Raw genomic sequence first — 21,813 nt, 5'->3', positions numbered from 1 at the left:
TCTTCTGTCCTAAAGAAACAGTCGTGCTGCTTTTCAGCATTCTCTGTCTCCACTGGAATCGGCAACAACGTAGCTGGGTTTAATGCGTTGCATCTTTTAATGTGGACATGGCTCGCTAACAAGGTTAACTCATAACCTGACAATCGAGCACTGGTTAAGTGCTGTGTCTTGGTTCTATTTAACAAAGTGTCTACCGCATGTGGAACCATTACGATCAACATGTTATTCATCACTAACCCAGCAGACTGTCGGATAGAAACAGCTACTGCTGCCGTGGCTCTTAAACAACTCGGCAACGCCCTAGCTACTGGATCCAAAGTCGACGATAAGTACGCGCATGTGCGTTGCTTCTCCCCAAAAGACTGTGTCAACACTGACAACGCACATCCTTCTTTCTCATGGACATATAGTGTAAAGGGCTTACTGTAGTCGGGGGTACCCAACACAGGAGCCAAACACAATGCATCACGCAATTCTGAAAAACTTTGCTTACAATCTTCAGACCATGGGATGGGATTCGGTGTATCCTTACAGGTTAATGCCACCAAAGGTTTGGCCAACAATGAGAAATTCGGTATCCATTGCCTACAATATGATGTGATGCCCAAGAAAGCACGCACTTCTCTCTGTGTCCTTGGCACACTCAATCTTGCAATTGCCTGAATTCTTTCTGGGGTCAGTTTCCTTCCCTCCTTCGGTAAGAGGTGACCTAGGTAGGTCACTTCTTGTCGACAATATTGCAACTTCGAGAGAGACACTTTGTGATGCAAATCAGTCAAACGACGCAACAATGACAAGGTGGCTTCTTTACAAATCTCCTCAGTATCTGCGGCAACTAACAAATCATCGACGTACTGAATAAGGGTAGCGCCATCACGTAGAACAATCGTATCAAGCTGTGTTTTCAAAGCCTGGCTATATATTGATGGACTTTCGCAGTAGCCTTGAGGAGCGCGTTTGAAGCGGAAGCTTCGGCCTCCTAAACTGAAGCCAAAAATATCCCTGCTCTCCTCGGCAATTGGGATGCTGAAGAAAGCATTCTTCAAGTCAATCACTGAGAACCAGGCCGCTGAAGCTGGAATCATTGTCAATAGGCCAGTGATATCAGGGACAACTGGAAACTGTGGCACAACGATCTTATTCACCTCTCTAAGATCAATCACAAACCTCTAAACAGGTGGCTGGGAAGGATCAGTGCGCTTCAACACAGGCAGAGCAGGACTATTACAAACGTTGCCTTTTGTCTCTTCAATTACATCTTTATCGATCAGGTCATAGATGATCGCTAGCAATGCCTTTTCACCTTCGCTAGATATTTTGTACTGGGGAATGCGTGGCATTCTAACATTGGCTTTCAATGTCACAACATATGGTGGTATTTCCAAAAGACCCACATCATTAGGACCAGTAGCCCAAAGAATATCCGGAAGAGAAGACAATTCTGTCGGGAAGTTATCCTTCGATAGATACATTGGAGAAACCACTCTCTTACCTAGTGTAAGCTGTACTCCCGAAGGGGAGCAGTACAAAGTCGCATATAGTCTTTTCAACAGATCCAATCCCAACAAATATTCACCACAACCTGTTGTAAGAATAAGGGGTGCTTCCAATTCACAAGGTCCAACAGAAAGAGACATAGGACTAGAGATCGGGTTCTTAACCGGGGCGGCAGAAAAACCTACTGAAACATTCATTTCGCCAGACAAAGGTGCGCCAGGGAGTTTTGAGTGCATAATAGAACTCTTTGTAGCACCAGTATCCAACAGAAAAGGTTCTGACACACCTGATGTAACAACCTCGACATAAGGTCCATTCTGGTCTACTGGAACTGAAACAACTCCCTCTCTTTGTCCATGGCTGTCCTAGCAATCATTACCTTCCATATTCTCATTTTCTGCATAGTAGTGGTCAGCATAGTACTGAGTCGTCCTACCAGATGCGTTATTCTGCTGATCGAAACTATTCATTGAATTCTGAGGCGGGAAAGATCGTGCGTTTTGCGGGGCCGCACCGCGTCCCCTACCTCTAGGCGTTTGTTGAGCACCACGGCCTCTCGAACCAAGTCCATTTGTGCGCTGCAACAAAACCAGACAACTATTCTTAAAATGACCCTCTTCTTTGCAATACGCACACTGATTAGGACCATACGGTAAACGTTGTTGAGAACTTGTTTCTTTGCGAGTTTCCCGAATACTGCTGAGGCTGCTGATAATCACGCTGACTATTAGTACGGGATGGATAAGCTTGTTACAGAAGAACTTTAGTTTTCAGTTCCTTAGTCTTTTTATCCGCTTTCTGTAACTCATCTTTGCGTCTATTTTCATAGTACTGGGCTGTAGCTAAAATCTGTGCTGACGTTGAAACAGCCCAAGCACTCTTAGAATCCTTCAACTTAGCATACAACTCGGGAAGTAAATTATGCACAAATTTGTCGACGAACAATCTCTGGCCACCTTCAGTAGCCATATCCTGACCGCTATGATCTACAAAAGTCTCTTCAAACCGCGTGAAAAAGTCAGACACCGCTTCGTCTTTCTTCTGTTTACATGCAGACAATTTGTCCCAATTGACGCGCAATTCAGGCATTAGAGTCTTCATATAAGTAATGATCCTACCAGGGAGTTCCGCAATTAAAGGCTCGGGTTTAGCACCACCAACTTGTCTGTTATCTACAGCAGCAATATTAACCCATGTATCACCTAACTCTTGATCGTGATCGGTGTGGCGAATCTTTCACCATAAAGGCTGTGGAACCACGTTCCCGAACAACATGTCTATATTGGCTAAGTTCATAATGCACAAGCTTAAAGTCTGTGATAATTCCTTATATTACCCTGCAGGATTTTTACGGGGGTCAGGTAACGTCTGTTTGAGAGCCAAAACCTCTGTTCGTTTCCATGGAACGTGTACCCAAACACGCTGAAAGTGAGCCGGTACACCTGGTGGATTATTACCCGGACCAGCGGCCACTTCTTCCTTCCATACCGGCGGAACCTCTCTCATAGGATACTGTCGCGCCTTTTTCCTACCGTCACGCCTAAGTAGTGACCGAGAAGTACCCTCCTCACTCCGATACGATAACAATGTCGCAACCACCCTCTCAACATCGGGACCTTCGATCATGCCTTCTGAAAACTCGAATCGCACACAGCACAACTTAGACAGATCATATTCCAGATCATTTTCCTTCAAATCCTCACAGAGAAAAACACACATTTGTTCAAAAACATATCTCTGCTTCGATGCTTCCCATTGACGGAAGGCTTCCACGATAGACTGTACATCATATCTTAGAGGATCGGCAACCCATTTATGCGCTAAACAATTCAGTAATTCTCTCTCTTGATAGTCAGGCAGTTGACTCCGCAACTGTCTTCGTTCTGCGTTAGGGGTCGTATTAGGCGACCCAAAGAAAGGTGAGAAAAGACCAGTAACAGTGTTGGCCATTCTCTGTCAAACAGAAGGAGAAACTGACGGAAGGACAGGAGGAAAGACAGGGTGAGGTAAGGCAGAGGCAGAGGCAGTAGCAGAGGGAGTATTAGGAGAAATAGTCGGAACAATAGGCAAAGTCACAGAGAGCACAGGTGGAGCAGGTGAGCTCAGTGGCCCTTGAGGAGGCTGCACCAGAAGATTAGGAGCCACCGCAAGGGGAGCTGGTGGCTGTGGCAGAACTAGGGGCTCTACGGCTGGGTGTTGTATAACAAAAGGTTGCAGAGGTGCTGTAGCGTTCCGTGCATAGGGGGGTGGCGAATTTAATACGTGTGACATCAAAGGATCCCTCTGAGATTCTCGTGAGTCTGGGTGGAGGGGTGGCAAGACTGGATAACATTTATCGATCGCCATTTTACGTTGCCTGTGCAACTGCTCGTTTTCCTGTTCTTCTTCGTTATCTCTAAACTGCGTAGCGGCTTGTATTATCGAGATACCCCTTTCTCTCTTATTTATCTTGGCTAATTTAATTTCTTTCTGTTTGGCTTCCTTTCGCCATAGGCGGAAAGAGTCAAACATTGCCGGCCGGGCTTTCTTCTTAAAAAGTTTTACCTCTAGATTATCTAGAATCTCTGTGTCAAATCTACCATATTGGGGCCATTTTAAAACACCATCCTTTCTGGTGTATCGGATCCATACTTCATTATATGTGATGGGGCCTACGCCGTGTTTCACATAGAGCTCATATGTTGGAGTTCCAATCGGAGGAACCGGACACGAGTCCTCCAACCGGGAATCCTTATTAAGACCAGGCATCTTCGCTCTCTAGTCTAGCTTCAAACTTCGAAGGCTTATCGAATACGATAGTCTCGTGAATACACGAGTCCTTCGGTTTTGGCACTTGCAAGTTCCAAACAAAGTAATCCCGAAGGATACCAAAAACTAAGAATCAAACTAAGGACTGGGAGACGCTCCACTTATACTTAACTGAGGTATCGATGACGTCACCAGAAGACTCGTCTATCGTTTCGCTCTACCAAACATCGAGGGTCCAAAACAGGGCGATAGTCAGGGCAGCAGTCCTTCGTAGCCGTCGGGACGCGGGGAACCTCGCAGCAAAGCAAAGACTTTCGGACCACGTCGACATACAGGGGTCGATGAAGTGGCGGCCTTCCTCCAGAATTTTCACACGAAGCTCCTCACGAACCTCTGGCTTGGACCGGTATCGCTGATACCGGCCCACGTTGGGCGCCAACTGGAGTACCGGGTTTTTAAGAACCCGGCGGTGCCAGGGAACACACCTGAAAACTCCGAGTCCTTCCTGTTTCAGACTACAGAAACACAGAGTCTTCTAGGTGAAGTCAAAGATCGGATTTATTGGCTGCAGCCAGTAACAGGTATCCTAGAAGTACAATAGCATGTATGTTCTCAGGAGACTGCTCCTTTACAAAACCAGACTTCTCCTTATATACAAAATAAAATGCTTTAGGCAAACATTCCTTATTTTACAGTTGACCATTCACATATTTTTACTACAAAGAAAAAGCAGAGTCATGATGACAGGTCCACATTTCAGTTCATCCAGCCCGTAATTGATTACCCGGCAAGGCCCAGCATTTTCATCAGATATCGACGGACCCCCAATAAAATCGGGCACCTCCTCCTCGTAAAGCAAGAAATAAAGCTAGAAACAGGGACAGGTGTGTGTAAGATTAGGCATGGTTTGTGTGCCATGAAAGGTTTATGATCTGTTGTGCCCGGATGCTAATCTGGTTCGGCCACTGGGAAAGGACCTGGCCGAACAGGTTTGGCTTCGGGCAGTGGAGTCAGCTTGCCCAGGTCACAGAAGAGTCAGCAAAGGTGTACGTGTCCTTCGGACTCGGTTTTGGCTTTCAGTCATTTGGCTATGCGAGGGCAATCACAAAATGGATGCCGTTCACAAAATGGAACCCGAGGGTCTGGAACGGAAATGCTGATTTCAGGGTGATTCCGTCACTCGATCGTGACGAAAATGCTTGTACATAATACTCAAATCATTACCGGTCCGCTGATACCAAAATCGTCATGATGCGACGATATTTATAACACGGGTCCAGAATTCTCAGTACTACAGTGGTTCCAACTGCCCTGTTTTCCAGTGTTTCCGCATAGCAGTGGTTACCACCATATGTAATAGGAAATCTCCGTCCGGACTGCCAAATTGGTCTTGCAACACCTGGAAGGGTAGCAACTCGCCTTCAGCGTACAAGTCACCCACCACTTGTAACCCCAGTTCCTCCCAGTCCAGTAGCCGGGACAAATCCCCTCCATGCGGCAGTGCCGTAAGCATGCCCAGGGGGATTTCGGGTGCATAGGGATGTTCCACTATCGCCTTCTTCCGGCTCCTATTCCAGCACAGCCTCAGCGCCTTCTCCTCCCAAGTCAGATTCCGGACCACTAGGTGTTGTTGCATGATAATGTAGGATAGGACATGCCTCTGTATTCCAGATCCCCGAGCCTCTTCCGGACCCCTGAATTCTCTGGCTACATGCTGTGTAAGGACCTGCAATTGCGCTGCCAAGTAGTAAAGTTCGAAATTCGGAACTGCCATTTCCCCCTCCACTTTGGGCCGCAACAGCGTGTCCAATGCTACCCGCCTCCTTCCCGTCCCCCACAAAAAGTCAATAGTGAGCGTCCGCAGTTCCCGAAAGTACCGAGGAGGCACCCAGAGTGGAAGAGTGCGAAATAGGTAGAGGAGGCGTGGCAAAGCTACCATTTTGAGCAGTGCAACTATCCCCAACACCGAGAGAGGCAAGGTTGCCCAGAACGCCACACTGCCCCTCAGTGCCCTTATGCAGCGTCCAATATTCCCCTCCAGTATATCCTTCGCCCTATGATAAATCCGGACTCCCAAGTAGGTAAAGCACGATCGTTCCCACAGTAAATCAGCAGGTAGGCGCGTTGGGGTGCATCCATCCTCAGAGGAAAGACACACGTTTTAGTCCAGTTCACACGGAGGCCAGACAGCCTCCCAAAGTCCGACAGCATGGTCATCGTCCCCTCCAGTGCCAATGTCGCGTCCGCTAAGAACAGCAGCAAATCATCCGCATACAACGAGATGTAGTGAGGGAGTCCACCACAGACCAGGCTCTCATACGCCACTCCCGATCTGGCGTAGACCGCTAGCGGTTCTATTGCGAGCGCAAACAGCAGGGGGGAGAGCGAGCACCCCTGTCTCGTGCCTCTCTGCACCGGGTATTCTGATGATATAACCGAACCCAATCGCACCCGAGCCGTAGCGAAGGAGTACAAGACCTTCGTCCAGCGCCTAAAACGTGCACCTAAGCCAAATCTTTCCAATACCGTATCAAGATATTCCCACTCGAGGCTGTCAAACGCCTTTTCTATATCCACCGACAGCACTGCTGATGTTGCCTCTTCCACCAGATCACTATCCAATATTCTAATAAGACGGCGGATATTGGTCGAGGTGTTCCTAGTTGGTATGAACCCTGCTTGGTCCCCGTGGACCAAGGTAGTCATATGGGACATTAGTCTTGTTGCCAGTATACGACTCAGTATCTTGTAGTCCACCGTCAACATAGACAGTGGCCTATAAGAGGTCATGTTATCTCCCTCCCTCCCAGGTTTCAACAGGGGGACTACCAGCGCCACCCTCATGGATTTGGGCATGTATCCCAGCTCCAGTGCCTCGTTATATACCGCCAATTGGTCAATGTACGTCAGATAAAACTCTATAGGAAGTCCATCCACCCCCGGAGTCTTGTTCCTGGCCATGCTCTTAATTGCTCCCCTAATTTCAGCAACAGTGACAGCTTGACCCAAGCTTTTTGCGTCCTCTTCCTCTAGTTGCGGTAACTGTATCCCCGGTAAATAACCCTCAATCTCCATTGTAGTCGCTTCCAGGTGGTTTTGATACAGCGTCGTATAGTACCGCAAGAAGCCCGAGACGACCTCAGATTGCGAGCAGGCCACCCTCCCAGATTCCTCACGAACACTCAGGACCGGGCAACCCCCCTGCCTCGGATTCGCCATTCTTGCCAGGAGCATGCTACCTTATCCCCCTCAGCATGTACCTTTACCCTAAATTGCTTATAGTCGTAACTGCGCAGCCTTTCTGTCTCAGTGGCCACGAGCTCCCTAGCCACCAATAGCCGGTCCTGCAATTCCCTCCGTTCTGGCCTTTGTTTTTCCACCTCCCGTAGCGCCTCCTCCGCTTTTGCGACCTCCTTTACAACCACTGCCCTTTCACCCGCATGCTTACTGATGCAGAGCCCTCTCACCACCACTTTAAACGCATTTCACTCCATTCCCCTAGTAGATGTCGAGTTCTTGTTGGTAGCAAAGTAGTCCTCGATGTGAGAAGTTGGCCTGATATATGATGTTCACTTGTTCTAGTGATCACCTTGTATCAGTCCAAACAACCCTTATGGTGATTGGTTGTAAGTCAACCTTATAGACCAGCTATCCTAGTAGCGTGGACAAAAGCAGTCTTTAGGCTAAACTCTGAATGGCATGTGAAGCCAGCTGTTTTACCACATATAACCCCTTGAATACCCAGTGAAAGGACACCACACAGGTTGTTATGAAAATAAACAGATATTTATTAACTAACATACACCTCTGAACTCTTTATGAGGTCAGAGGGCTAAGCACATAACAATACTCAACAGGAAATACGAGTTCGCACAATATTTACAAGTGCGCCTTAGGGGCACGACAAACCATATACTCAAAACAATGGAATGCGAGGAAAGAAAATACTGTAAGGAGATCCAGAGGCTGGAGGATCGCTGGGACTACGCTACAAACTGGGTAAGTAAGGAGCAGGAGGCCTACGGTACTCACGTGCAGAGTGGAAACTCTCACGCGGGATGCCTACCAACGTCTATGGATCTTACAGTTTAGAAAGTTACGGATTCCGGACGAACCCGGCTGGATGGAGGGAAAACAACAGTGGACCTGGACACTAGGATAGTGTACACAGACTTCAGCACCTAGAAGCTTTAGTTACCTAACCCACAGGCTGCGGGTGCATAGGGCAGAAGTTGCGTCGGGTTTGTTGCGTTGATCCCGGTGATGCCTGAAACAAGGAGTTGCTGGCAGGCAGCCAGATGGAGGAGTTCAGTGGTTCCAAGGATGGAACTTAGAAGAAAGAGTCCTGAAAGGGAAGGGGACAGAGTCTCGGTCACTAGCCAGTGACGGTGCTGGAACCAGGTGCTGTCGCCGCAGTCAGGTGAAGGAAGGGTCGCTTCTCTCTGTAGCTGCGCGGACCAGGAGCTGCTCTTCACGACCAGGCTGGAGGCACGAGCTATCCCACGTAGTCTGCTGCTGTTGGCGGTGTGGGATCGTCGATCTGGACAACAGGCCTTGGCTAATGCAAGCCACGCGGTGGAACAAAGATGGCGTCTGGTGCGGACCAGGAGGGTCCGGGGTGCTCCTCTTTTACAAGGAAGCAAGGGCCAGTCTGGGGGACCAGACCAGCAGTGTTGGATTCTTCGGATCGTCGTCTCAGAGGTCACAAGCCAGCCGGCAAGTGACCAGACAACAGGACAAGCAGCAACCAGGCAAAAGGGCCCCACGCAGATCTCGTGGATGCTGGGGGGCTGGTCTTTGGTGCAGGAGCTGCGTCGGTGTGGGGCTTCTCAGGCCCCAAAGCACTCACTCGAGGATCCCTCGGAGGTCGTGCTGGAAGCGCTGTGCAGTTTTCTCAAGATGGGCGTCTCCACGTTGCTCGTCGCACCCACGGGTCTCAGCTGTGCTGTGGATGTGGGTAGAGGTCAGAGAGGTCTGGAGGTCCGGGTCTTGTCGAGCTGGGATGGAAGGACTCTGCAGCAAACCGCACAGGAGCTTGATGGTGCCCGCAAAGCAGGATAATCACTCCCTGACCATAGGGGAGATACTTCAGTTTTCTGATGTTCAGGAGGTCGAAGGTCAAGAGTTCTTCGTGGAAGTTGTCAAGATTAGTCTGATTTGGAATGGGACCAGCTCCTACCTTTATTTGGCTAAAGGGGGCTGCACTACGACTAGGTCCCTCCTCTGGGTGGGACCAGGAAGGGGGGTGGTTACACCCCCTTTCCTTTGTCCGGTCTGGTGCCAGCTCTGGGGTTGGAGTGCCCCAGGAACTGGTTCAGACTGGTGTATGCACAGGGACACCTTGTGTGCCCCAGGCATGTCTCATTCCTTTGAGTCCTGTCCTACCTAATACACAAAATCCTGTCTGGGGTGGTGCTAGCACCTCCCAAGGCAGGAAACCCTTTGTCCAAGCCGCCCTCGCTGGAAGGACTCCCAGCAGCAGGAGGTCAGACTTGTGTCTGTGGCGGCAGCATCCATTTTGTGATGCTGAGGCTCGAGTTAACTTTAACCGGGGTTCACAGTTAAATACATGTCGTGTCCCTCTAGAAGGGTGGAATGCTAACCCCGTCGCCAGAATTGGCGAGGGGTTAGTATTCCAATTCGTATGACACCTTACTCGACATGTTTTGATAATGCTATGCCAAAGTTAGCATTTGACCGCGAGGTTCATAATGCACTTAAGAGTATATGGTATAGCGTTATCATGGAACAGCTATTAGGACTTGGTTCCGCAAGCTGCAAACGGGCTCAGCTCATGCCAGAGCACCATCTCACATAATTCCAAGCACTCTGCCTTCAGGATTGATAAGGCCTGCCATAGGAGTGACTGATAGGAATATATGTGTCCATTTTAGGGTTAGATATAGGGATACTATATCTAAAGCAAAGGGTGATTACACCACCTTGCCCCAGCTGTCATGCAGCCAGTTGTGTCTGTTTAGATGGCCAGCCAGGGGTGGCATAATACATGCTTCAGCCCCTGGTAGGCCCTGGGTACACCTATGCCCTGGGTACCTATGGTACTCTGTACAGGGACTGATAATGTGGCCCAGTACCAATTGGTAAATGCACCTAAGGTACATGCTTGTCAATTGAGAGAGAGAACAGCTAGGCTGTGGGTCTGATTAGCAGCCCCACAGCCAGGGAAAGTCGTAAACCAGTGAAGCAAAAAGCAAAAATCGGGGGTGACCATAGGATTGCAGACCCTACTCTCCTACACTCGATACCCTCTTTGATTGCAGTCCTAAAGACTAGATCCTCCAGGGTATCCAGGCGTAAACGCCAGGTGGGCACCTCTGTTCTCATGCGCTGCCATTTAAAGGAAACTACCTGGGGGTTATGGTCTGAAATGGTCCTAGCTAGGTATTCCGAGTGTACCGCTAAGGGCGCCAGCGCCTGGGTGCACAGAATAGTGTCAATTCTAACATGTAGTTCGTGGATAGCCGAAAAGAAGGAGTAATCCCTATCTTCAGGATGGTGCACTCTCCACACGTCAATCAACTGCCATCCGCTCTGCCATTCTGCCCTCTTCCTCGCAATCTTGCGGACCTGGGATTCTGCCAACGGAGGATGCGACCTGTCCAGGGCCACATCTGTAAGAGAATTAAAGTCTCCCCTCATAATCACTCGGCCCGATAAGAGATGAGCCAGTTTTCCGGAGATTACATCCAAAAATCGGGGCTGGTCTGTGTTTGGAGCATATACGCTACATAACACCACCTCTGTGTCATACAATCTTCCCGCCACCGCCACATATCTACCCTCAGGGTCTATCACAGTGTGTGCAGCTTGGAACGGGGTCCCCGCCCTCACCCACACCAACACTCCCCTAGCAAACGCAGAGTAAGCAGTACCAAACACCTGACCTCTCCACCTTCGCTGCAGCGCAGTACATTCTTGTTTAGTGAGATGGATCTCTTGCAGCAACGCTATCTGGACACCTCTTCTTATCAGATATGCATGCACCTTGTGGCGCCTCGACATGGTATGTAATCCGCGCACGTTCCACGTGATACACTTCAAATCAGGTAATGTCCCCATTGCTGCACTCCCAATCTTTCCCCTCCTGCATAATTTGTTTGCCCACACCAGCTGTGCCCCCCCTTAAACACAAAACACCCCCCCAAACTTCCATTACCCCCCCCCCCCGGAACAGGTCCCAATAACGCATTATCAGTCCCCATCCAAACTGTCCTAACAATTCACACAATACTATCCTGCAGTAGCCACCACAGGTTGCCTTAAGGGCAATGGGGTGGTGATCCAGCTCCGACAGGTGGCAGCGCTCGCGCCAGCCCCCCGCCCTCCATATCCCGCAATAATAAATCACAGACATGGAATTCACAACTGTTACCGGATTCCCCGCTATCGCCATTCTCAGTTCACCACCGGTGAGTCCCAGACAGAGGTAATTCACTTATAAATCATCAGCTAATCTAGGTGTCATCTCCGGGCCTTTGGTACTCTCGTCCTCCGACACCTCCGTACCAGATTGTCTCCCGTTCTCCTCGGATTCAGATCCCTTGGTCGAGCCCTCCCGCTGAGAACCAGTGATCGCCGCTGTAGCCACCAAGGCCCCCTGTTTGTCAGCCTCCATTTGCACACGTTGCAGCGCCCATTGTGCTTTGTTCTTCTTGCGGAGGCACTGCGATTGGCGCATCTGCACTGGCTTGAGTGCGCCCCCCTCATTTCTGCCCCTGCGATCAGTACCTGCCCTATATCTTTCAAGCCAAGACCAGGCCTCTTCAGGTGTCAGGAAAAACTGCGTCGACCCGTCCAGTATCACTCTCAGGTTAGCCGGGAACAGTAGCGAATATTGTATGCCTTCCTCCCTCAGTTCTTTTTTGACAGATAGGTATGAGGCCCTACGCCGTTGTATGTCCTGAGTATAATCCGGGAAAATTGTCACAGCACTGTTATCTATCTGGAAGGGGCCCGTTGAGCGTGCATTTTGGATCAATAAATCCCTGTCTTTATAGTGAAGAACCCTGACCACCACAGGACGGGGGGGTCGGCCCCGTGCAGGCGGCCTGGCCGGGACCCTATGAGCCCTCTCAAGTGTGAAGAAAGGAGAAAGGCCCTCAGGGGCCACCACAGTCCTGAACCAATTTTCCATGTACGCAACCATGTCCGTCCCTTCAACATTTTCGGGCAGGCCTACGACCCAAACGTTGTTTCGCCGGTTACGACTTTCAGCATCCTCGGCCTTCTTTTCAAGTGTCTCCAATCTCCTCAAGGCGTCCTCCAATTTGCACTCAACCGTGACTACTGCTGGTTTGAGGTCCTGAAGCAGTGACTCACTGTCTTTAACCCTGTCCGCTAACTTCGAGTGATCAGCTCTCAAGAGCCCCAGCCCTGTCGCCACTTGAGTAATATCCTGATGAAGGGACTCTTTTGTCGCCGTTATAGCATCCAGGATTTGATCAAGGCGCTTGTTCAGTCTTTGTTCCGAGGTCTCAGCCGCGCCGTCCCCGGCGTGTCCGTTTCCTCCTGCAGGATCCATTGCCTCGTCTTTTCTGCCTTTAGGTTTCATTCCTTATGGACAGTCCAGCAAGGCACACGCCCAGGCTTCCAAGTTACGAACCATAGTTCAGAACTGCGCGGTTCACTGGATGTCCACAACACTCCCCTGGAGACCGGGATAACTGACTCCGATATCTCTCCACGCGGTTCTCACCGGGACCCCCAGGCACGCAATCCTAGCAGGCCAACACGGTCATTCCTGCCCCTCCATGTCCCTTCTTGTTACAAGCCGCTTCAGGCGCCAATCCGCTACCGGGATGCTCCCCTCCGACTCTTCAGCCCCTTGTGTCTGCGCCCACCAAACCGCACCGTGTTGTGCCTCCACCTCGTCTCCGGGGCAGCAGCGCAGTGTCCCCAGCCGGTCACCAGCAGCGCCTCTGTACCTGCCGGTAAGTTTGTTGTGCGTGCACTATGGGGCTGCTCCACTCGGCTTGCTGACACCTCTCCCAGACACCACCAATGTCGGTCCCCCTTCGGGGCACCTTGCGCTGCCCTCCGCGGCCCCCGGCTGCCCAGCGCTGCTGGCCGATCCCGCCCCCGCCTCTGCAGAGCCCAGACCAGGCCCGCAGCACCGGACTCACCGGTGGCCCTAGGGAAGGGCTTCCAGCCGCCACCACAGCACACGTCCGGCCACTGAATTCTGCCGCATCCTCCTCTAAGGCCGGTTCCGATCTGGGCTCCAAGCGCCTGCACCCGGAGCCTCGGAGGCGCTCGATGTTACCGCAGCTCCCACTGTGCCACGGAGCCGCTTCTCTTCGCCGGTCCTCCTCAGCGGTCTCGACGTTGGCGCGGGCTGCCCCACTGTTCCGCCTCCGGGCCGCCGCGACACCGACTTATGGCCACGCAGCCTACGCCACCACCAGTGCTGGTGTCATCTTAGGGCTCCCCTCCTCTCTGTCGCTCCGATACTGCGGCGGTCAGTTATATGCGCTTCTCTCACCGATCTACACCGGAGCCTGTGCGGAGCGGCAGATTGCCTGCCACGCTCCCTCTGCCAACAGTCCTTCAGCGCCAACCTCCGCAAATCGTGAGCAGCAGGTCCCGGGTCAGTTCTTCCTGGCAATCCCGGCCGCCATCTTGCGACTGCTCTGCCGATGTTGCTTGCCTCGCAGAGCGCAGCTTTAGAGGGTGCCCCAAGTCACCAGGGAGCACCGCACCCCGGCGGGCAGAAAGGTCTTCGGAGTCGTTCCGACGTCTGTCCCCGTTTTTGGAACAGCAACTCAGGCAGTTCCCAGGATAATCGGCGGGATGAGGCACGGAGCTAGTCGCTCTAGACGCCTCCGCCATCGGCGCCCAAACCACGCCCTCTAGCCCCTGGAGGATTGTGGTGGCGAAAATGTTTAAAGATGCATGTTCTTGTGTCCTAGTATGTTTGTTCTCTGTACTAACTTTTTCCCACTCAGGATGCGTGTGATTTGGCATGTCACGCGAGATGCGTGAGGTGTGGCATCTCACGCGAGAGGTGTGGCATCTCACGCGAGATCCGTGAGGTTTGGCAACTCACGCGAGATGCGTGAGGTCCGGCACCTCACGCGTGATGCGTGAGGTTTGGCACCTCACGCGAGATGCGTAAGGTCCGGCACCTCACGCGTGATGCGTGAGGTTCGGCACCCCACCCTGAACAAGGATTTTCCTAGATTCTTCGACCAAGGCAAGATGGGAGGCCTGGAATGATCCCAGGTGGAGGGCCTAACTCTGGCAATAAGAAGCAGTCTGCTGTTATTAGTGCTTTGTTTTCAGCAGAAAAACCTTTGTGGCCTGTAAGCCTCTCTGTAATGGGCAAATACCAACATCTTTTATCATGGCTGGGAGAAGTTGCCAAATGGGAAAAAACTCCAAATATTCTTTAAAACCCCCACCCCATTTCTAATATTCACACTGTGGATACTTTTACGCATTAGTATGGCCTCAGGGGCCAGAATAGTATGTTTGCCAATCGTTGTTATTGTTATGTGTACTTGTAAAGCGCAACATTCATCCTACCAGGATATCACGGCGCTGCAATATTGAGCAGTAAAACCATGGGCAATTCCCCAGGGATTATTGATTATTCTGATATGGGGAATAATGCAGTTTTTAGTTTTTTCTTAAAGATGGGGTAGGAGTCCGTGAGTCGGAGGTTGATGGGCAGATCATTCCAACATTTGGCAGCAATGTGTGAAAAAGCACGTCCGCCCATTCTGGATAGCTTGATCCGTGTGGTGGCTGCTTTGGCTGAGGCTTGTAAGCGTAAGTTCCGTGCTGGAGCATAGAACTTAATTCTATTCCGCAGAATCATTTATTTGATTGTGGTTAATAGCGATTTCTTGTAAATTGCGGCTTGCAATTAAGTACGGCAACCATTGCAATTGGCCCGCATAACAGTAAGCCTTCAGGTCCAGAACTCCCAGTCCCCCTTGTTTCGTATCGAATTGTAGTTTTGTGAGTCCTATCCGTCTATGTCCCGCCCCCCATATTAATTCTTTGAGGAGGGAGTCTAGCAGTTTAAACATCTGTGTTGGAATAATGATAGGTAGATTGGTGAAATAATATAACAGCCTAGGGAGCATACCCATTTTGGCAATGGCTACTCATCCTGGTACCGATATGGGCAGGGATGTCCAGAATCTTATTTGCGCTCTAAGCGCCGCAATAGCTTGGTTTAGATTTCCATCTAAAATACCTTCCGTCTCTCTGTATATCTGGATGCCCAGATATTTGAAAGTAACTGTCGCTGTTTGAAATGTCCAGTGTCCAAAACGAATTGGTTCAGCCTTTGCCGTGTCAGTAAAAAAATATACATATGATTTGTTTTCATTTAAGGAAAGACCTGAAAGCCGCTGAAATGCATAGAAAAAGTGTGGGTATTGGGTCATAATCCTCATTCAGATTATTGAAGTATATGAGTTCATCCGCATATGCTGAAATGATGTGTGTCTCTCTACCTATTCGTATCCCTCTATATCCTGCCATAGTACAAAGTTGCATTCAATCATATATTTGTAGAGATTACTAATCACCCGTGAGAGTCTCAAGGTGCTGAGCGGTGGTAGGGGTGCAGCTACTGCTCGAACAGCCAGGTCAAGAGAAGTCTCCTGAAGGTCAGCAGGTCCTGGGTCTTTCGCAGCTGTGTGGGGAGGGTGTTCTATGTCTTTGCCGCGAGGTAGTAGAAGGATCTGCTGCCAGTGGAGGATCTGTGGATGCGTGGGACAGCGGCGAGGGTGAGGTCGGCAGAGCGCAGCTGGCGGTTCGGGGTGTAGAAGGTGAGACGCTTGTTGAGGTAGGCTGGTCCGGTGTTGTGCAGTGCTTTGTGGGTGAGGAGCGTGAAGGTGATCCTCTTGTTGACTGGGAGCCAGTGCAGGTCATTCAGGTGGGCAGTGATGTGGGTGTGGCTGGGTATGTCGAGAATGAGGCATGCGGAGGCGTTCTGTATGAGTTGGCGTCTCTTCTGGAGTTTTTGCCGTGGTTCCTGCTTAAAGGGTGTTGCCGTAGTCAGCCTGCTGATGACGAGGGCCTGTGTGACCGTCCTTCTGGTTTCGGTGGGTATCCATCTGTAGATCTTGCATAGTATGCGAAGGGTGTTGAAGCAGGAGGAGGAGACGGCGTTGACTTGCTGCGTCATTGAGAGCGATGAGTCCAGGATGACACCCAGGTTGCGTGCGTGGTCGTTGGGGGTGGGTGCGGCTCCCAGGGTGGCTGGCCACCAAGAGTCGTCTCAGCTTAGGGGGTGGATCCGAGGAGGAGTACTTCTGTCTTGTCCGAGTTAAGTTTCAAGCGGCTGGTCTGCATCCAGCTGGCGACGGCCTTCATTCCTTCGTGGAGATTGTATTTGGCGGCGGAAGGGTTTTCGGTGTGTGAGCAGATTAGTTGCGAGTCATCGGCCTAGGAGACCAGGTTGTGTGAGCGGACAATGTTGGCGAGCGGTGCCATGTAGACGTTGAAGAGGGTAGGTCTGAGAGCTGATCCTTGGGGCACGCCTCAGATGATCTTGGTGGCTTCACGACCCTCTGGGTTCTGTCAGTGAGGAAGGAGGTGATCCAGTCCAGGGTTTTGCCGCGTAATCCTGCGTCTTGTGCGTAGGGTGTGGTGGCAGACGGTGTCGAAGGCGGCTGAGAGGTCCAGGAGGATGAGGGTAAAGTTTTAAGAAGTAGAGGTTCAAAAGTGAAGATGAATAATAAAGGTGAGAGCGGGCAACCTTGTATAGTAACCTTTGCTATTGTTTATTGTTGTGAGATGTGAACACTTGTACGTGTGCGGGCCGTGGGGTTCGTATACAGCAGTTGTACCCAATTCACAAATTCCTCCTGAATTCCAAACTTTGGGAAAGTTTGTAACCTATAGCACCATTGCAGTCAAATGCTTGATGTAGGTCTAGGGAAATACAGCCCTGTGAATTGACGGCTGCGGGTGTATGAGACATCAATTGAGTGCATACAACAGCGCCGTCTGGCGTGTTGATTTCAAGAATAGGAGACGTGACGGTGTATCTTTAATAATTCTAGCAAGTAGTGGGCCCGCTCTATCTGCGATTGCATGCTGCTTCTGCGTGTATAAGCGGTAATCCAAGGTACAAAGTTCTTCTAGAAGTTCAGCATGTGTTATGTGTGTCTCTCGTATCGCATCCTGACATGTCGCTTGATGCTGCTTCCTGTTCTAACTTACCTAGCCTATTTTCCACTTCTTTGATTTTTTTTTTAAGTAAAACAATGCGCCTCCCCACCCTTGTGCTAATTTCCCCCCGAATCACAGTTTTAAAAGCGTCCCATTCAATTTGACGTGTGCTAGCGGTGTCTATGTTGTCAGTGAAATAATGACTATGGCCGCACAGACTGTACTATGGAACACCAGGTCCTCCAACATCGAGGGGTGCAACCTCTAGGTTGGTATTGGTGTTGGAACTTTCCCCCATAACAGTGCGACTTCTAGTGGGTTATGATACGAGTAGGTTTTGCCTAAGTACGTATTATCTTTAACATTTACAAGTAGATTCAGCGAACAGAACATTCTATTTATACGGGTATGCAGCCAATGCGGTGCCGAAAAGAAAGAATATTCTTTATCAGTGGGGTGCACCATGCTCCATGCATCTCCTAAACCCCAACTCTCTGCCCAGGTCTTAGGGGCATCAGCCTGTTTTCTGCACCCCGTGCCCTGAACTGGGGGGGGGGGTGTGAGCCTAGCCAGCCACTCGGGCATCCCGTGCGGTGGAGCAATGGAGGGTTTGTGAGCAGTGGGGAACGGTGAGCAGCATGGTGTCTGCACCCCAGCGAGTGCACGAGTCCCCAGCTGTTGCACGGACACGCAGTGTCCGGCAGGGGAAGCTTAGCGGCAATGCCGCCTTGAGTTTATGCGCCTCCACAACGGGGGTACCGCGGTCCCCACACTGTTGTCACCACTCTCACATTGTCAATTCTGTTCAGCAGCTGCCGCAGGGTCCGTATTCAGGGCACCCAGAGGCGCATCTGACTAACTCCAGGCGCACCCCGCAGCAGCATGCAGGCCCCACAGGTGGCTTGGCGGCCACTTCTTAGTGCCCCCGGAGGTGGGGCTGCAGGGGCTTTGCTGCAGGGTACTGTTGCACACGCATCCTGCTATGGGCACAAGCGGGCGGAGTCCTCGTGTCTGCTGGTGACCCCAGCGTGGCAGCCTGGTAGCGCGTACAGCATTTAGGGGGGCAGGTTAAAGGTCCCCGGCTGGATCCTGGTTGGGGCAGGGCGTGGGGGGGACTTTTCTCCCGCGGGCCCTTTGCGGTTAACAGGGCCCTGACTGGATCTCGTGGGAGGGCTCACATGTTTTTTTACCTCATTCCCTTGCAGGTGATTATTAAGCCAGAGTTACAGCTGTGTTGCAAAGGTTTTTCCTGTAAGGTACTGCTGAATGCTGATAACGTGTACTGTTTTGCCATCCGCAGAATAACATATAGAGAGAGAGAGAGGGAGCAGGTGCTCACCCGGAAGTAAAGCAAGCAGCTGGACAACGCAACAGAGTCGCAGAGGTACTTAAAAGGGGATATCATCAGGGAATACACACTGGTGAGAAAGGGTTCGGTGGGCATGGGCTGACCTACAGCAAGGAAGTACTACGGGCCCCAGTGCAGGTGACAACTAACTATTGTCATCACCATTTCTCTGCCACCACGTAACAAAGTTAGTCGCAGCGAAACGAGTGGCAAGAGTGACTGGGGCCCCGGCTCGCACTATCGCAGAAGCAGTAAGGGTGCAAGGAGGCAGGGCTGACGCAATGGGGGGGGAGGCAGGGCAGGGTGCCTGAGGTTTACCAAGCCGGTGTGCAAGTCACGGCGGATTCTGGAAGGTAACGGAATTGTCTCAGGTCAATACCACTCTCCGGCCGACCAACAAGGAGTTCCCGCCGGAGCCGCCAGTCCAGAAGGTCGGGGTGATTTCCCCCCCCCCACGAGCAGCAGCATTGGTGGTTACACAGGTGGTCCCGCCTCCGTCAGGCACGGTTATCGACACGAACACTGAGAAATTCGGTAAGATGATGGACTCAATGTTGAGCATCTTGGATGACTTTAAATCTCGATTTGTAGAATCAGTACGTACTACTACGCCTATGGCCGTGCCTGCTAGAGAGGGGAGTGCACCATCCATTGTTGAAGTGTGGGGAGAAGCGCCTGACAGGGCGAGTACCCCGCAAGCACGGGAGCCTAGGGCCGAGGCAGCGACAAGGTCTCAGCAGGGGGGTTTGGCGCAGTCTCTCGTAGAGCCGGATCCAACAGGGCCCAAGCCGGCAGCAGCGGCTCAACACCAAGGGTGCTAGCAGGGCCTGCTACCACAGCACAGCGACCTGCAACCCCCCCCGCCCCCCCACCATCAGTCCAGTGGTCACAGTTACAACGCACGCTGGGGGATCTTTGGACGCTAACAAGTCAGCGGTACCGACAGAGTCAGGCATGGGGAAGACATGTTCGACAGCGCCGCTCGTCACAGTAGCAGCACTTAAATCAGGTCGGTGCTCCCTGGCCTGGGAAGTTCCTTTGGCGGCAAAAGAGGGTATATGGAGGCGTGAATTTGTGGACATCTTTACCCTACTCATGCATGGGGTAGAGGGACTAGATACAAGGAGGATGGGGGTAAGGAGGAAGACAAAAGGTCAAATTTCAGAATTGGCTGGAGAAAACAATTAAAGAATTGGGGCGACGCTTTCACTATATTGGCAGCAGTGGTGTCGGAAAAATTCCCAGAGCAGGCCCCCGCCATGTGGCAGTACTCTCGCGTAATACTTGAAGAGGCTGAAACAACGGGGTATCGGGTGGTACAATTCCGATTGAGATTTCAGAAAGAGAATGGCTATGTGTCCAGATTTGAACTGGGATCAATAGGAGATCCAGCTCTGGGTGGAGAACATGGGGAAGTTCACAGCAGACGTCAAGGGCACTTCAAAATATAGGAAGGGACAGGGAAGCGTCAGGGGTCAGAAACATCCTACTAGGCATCCTTTCCGTCAGTCCTTTCGAACTGACGGAAAGTACGAGGAGGCGGCCATCAAGGAAGGGGGGGGGGGCAAACGTTTCACCTCAAATTCTTGTAGAATGTACAACGCAGGTTTCTGCTCTTGGGCAAAGGTCTGTAAGTTTGGGCACATTTGCAGCAAGTGTGGGGCAGGTCACCCAGCAGCGCCCTGCGTCAATAAGCCAACGGCCAACAAGCCAGACAAGAAACAAAACGAGTAGCGCAGCCCCCCCCCCCCCAGAGTCCCCCGCCACCCTTGCCAGTTCACCGCTGCGACACCAGCCAGGTCACATACCACCTCCAGCAGCTTCTCCCATTCAGGTGTCACCTGGTAAGGGCCCATCACCAATTTACATAGACACCCTTATCCCCATGCTCAGAGCATACCCCAACACGAAAGATGGCAGAATCATAGCGGAGGGCTTCATAGATGGCTTTAAGATCCGATACTTAGGGCCAAAGAAGTGCAGGGATGCCTACAATTTGAGGAGCGCCAGGGAGATTCCGCAGGTGGTACATGAGAAGATTCTGAAGGAGAAGGTCTTGGGGAGGATAGCAGGGCCTTTTGACTCCCCTCCACTAGATAATTTCCTGGTATCCCTGCTAGGGGTGGTCCCCAAAAAAGAACCTGGGGCCTTTCGCCTCATATACCACTTGTCCTACCCAGAAGGCGATTCGGTCAACCACTGGTTGGAGGAAGGAACATGCTCAGTGTCGTACTGTTCTTTTGACATGGCGGTGGACATGGTCAGGAGTGCAGGAAAGGGGGGGCATGGCTGGCGAAGGCAGACATAGAATCAGCCTTCCGCCTGCTCCCAGTACACCCTGAGAGTCATCACCTACTGGGTTTTAAATGGCAGAACAAATTCTATTTCGCCAAATGCATGCCAATGGGCTGCGCAGTCTCCTGCTCGTACTTTGAGGTGTTTAGCAGTTTCTTGCAGTGGGCACAAACCTCGTCGTACAACACTTTCGGAGTTACGCACTACCTGGACGACTTTCTCTTCATAGGGAAGGCGGGGACACAGGTATGCAGCACAGCACTACTTCACTTTCAGGAACTGGCAGGACGCTTGCGGGTGCCGTTGGCGCCGGGGAAAAACTGAGAGTCCAGCGCAGGGACTCACTTTTCTGGGCATTGCGATGGACACGGTCCAGGGCGTGTCCAGGCTCCCGGCCGAGAAGGTACAGGCACTGCGGCTGGATATCCAGGCTCTCCTAGGCAAAGACATAGCGCCGCTAGGTGTCATTCAGAGCCTCTTAGGGAAGCTGAACTTTGCAGCCAGGGTTGTGCCAGCGGGCAGAGTCTTCGCAAGGAGACTAGCAAGGGCCACAGCTAACGTGCGCTCCCCTATCTTTGGCAGACCACAGCTACTACATCTGTTTACTGAAATCCTCAGAGGTGGTTTTGGTTTCTGTAGGAAGCTGGCTCTGTATGTGGTGTATCAAAAATCTGATATACAGTGTAAAGATTCCAGGGGTTCCCTTATAAGTGGACATGGGCTTGCTATACAATCCCAATGTGCTCTATTAGGGGGGTTAGTGTGGTTGAGCA

This window comes from Lissotriton vulgaris, chromosome 7, assembly GCF_964263255.1.
Source record: "Lissotriton vulgaris chromosome 7, aLisVul1.2, whole genome shotgun sequence".
Lineage (NCBI taxonomy): Eukaryota > Metazoa > Chordata > Amphibia > Caudata > Salamandridae > Lissotriton > Lissotriton vulgaris.
Note: the sequence above shows the minus strand (reverse complement) of the source record.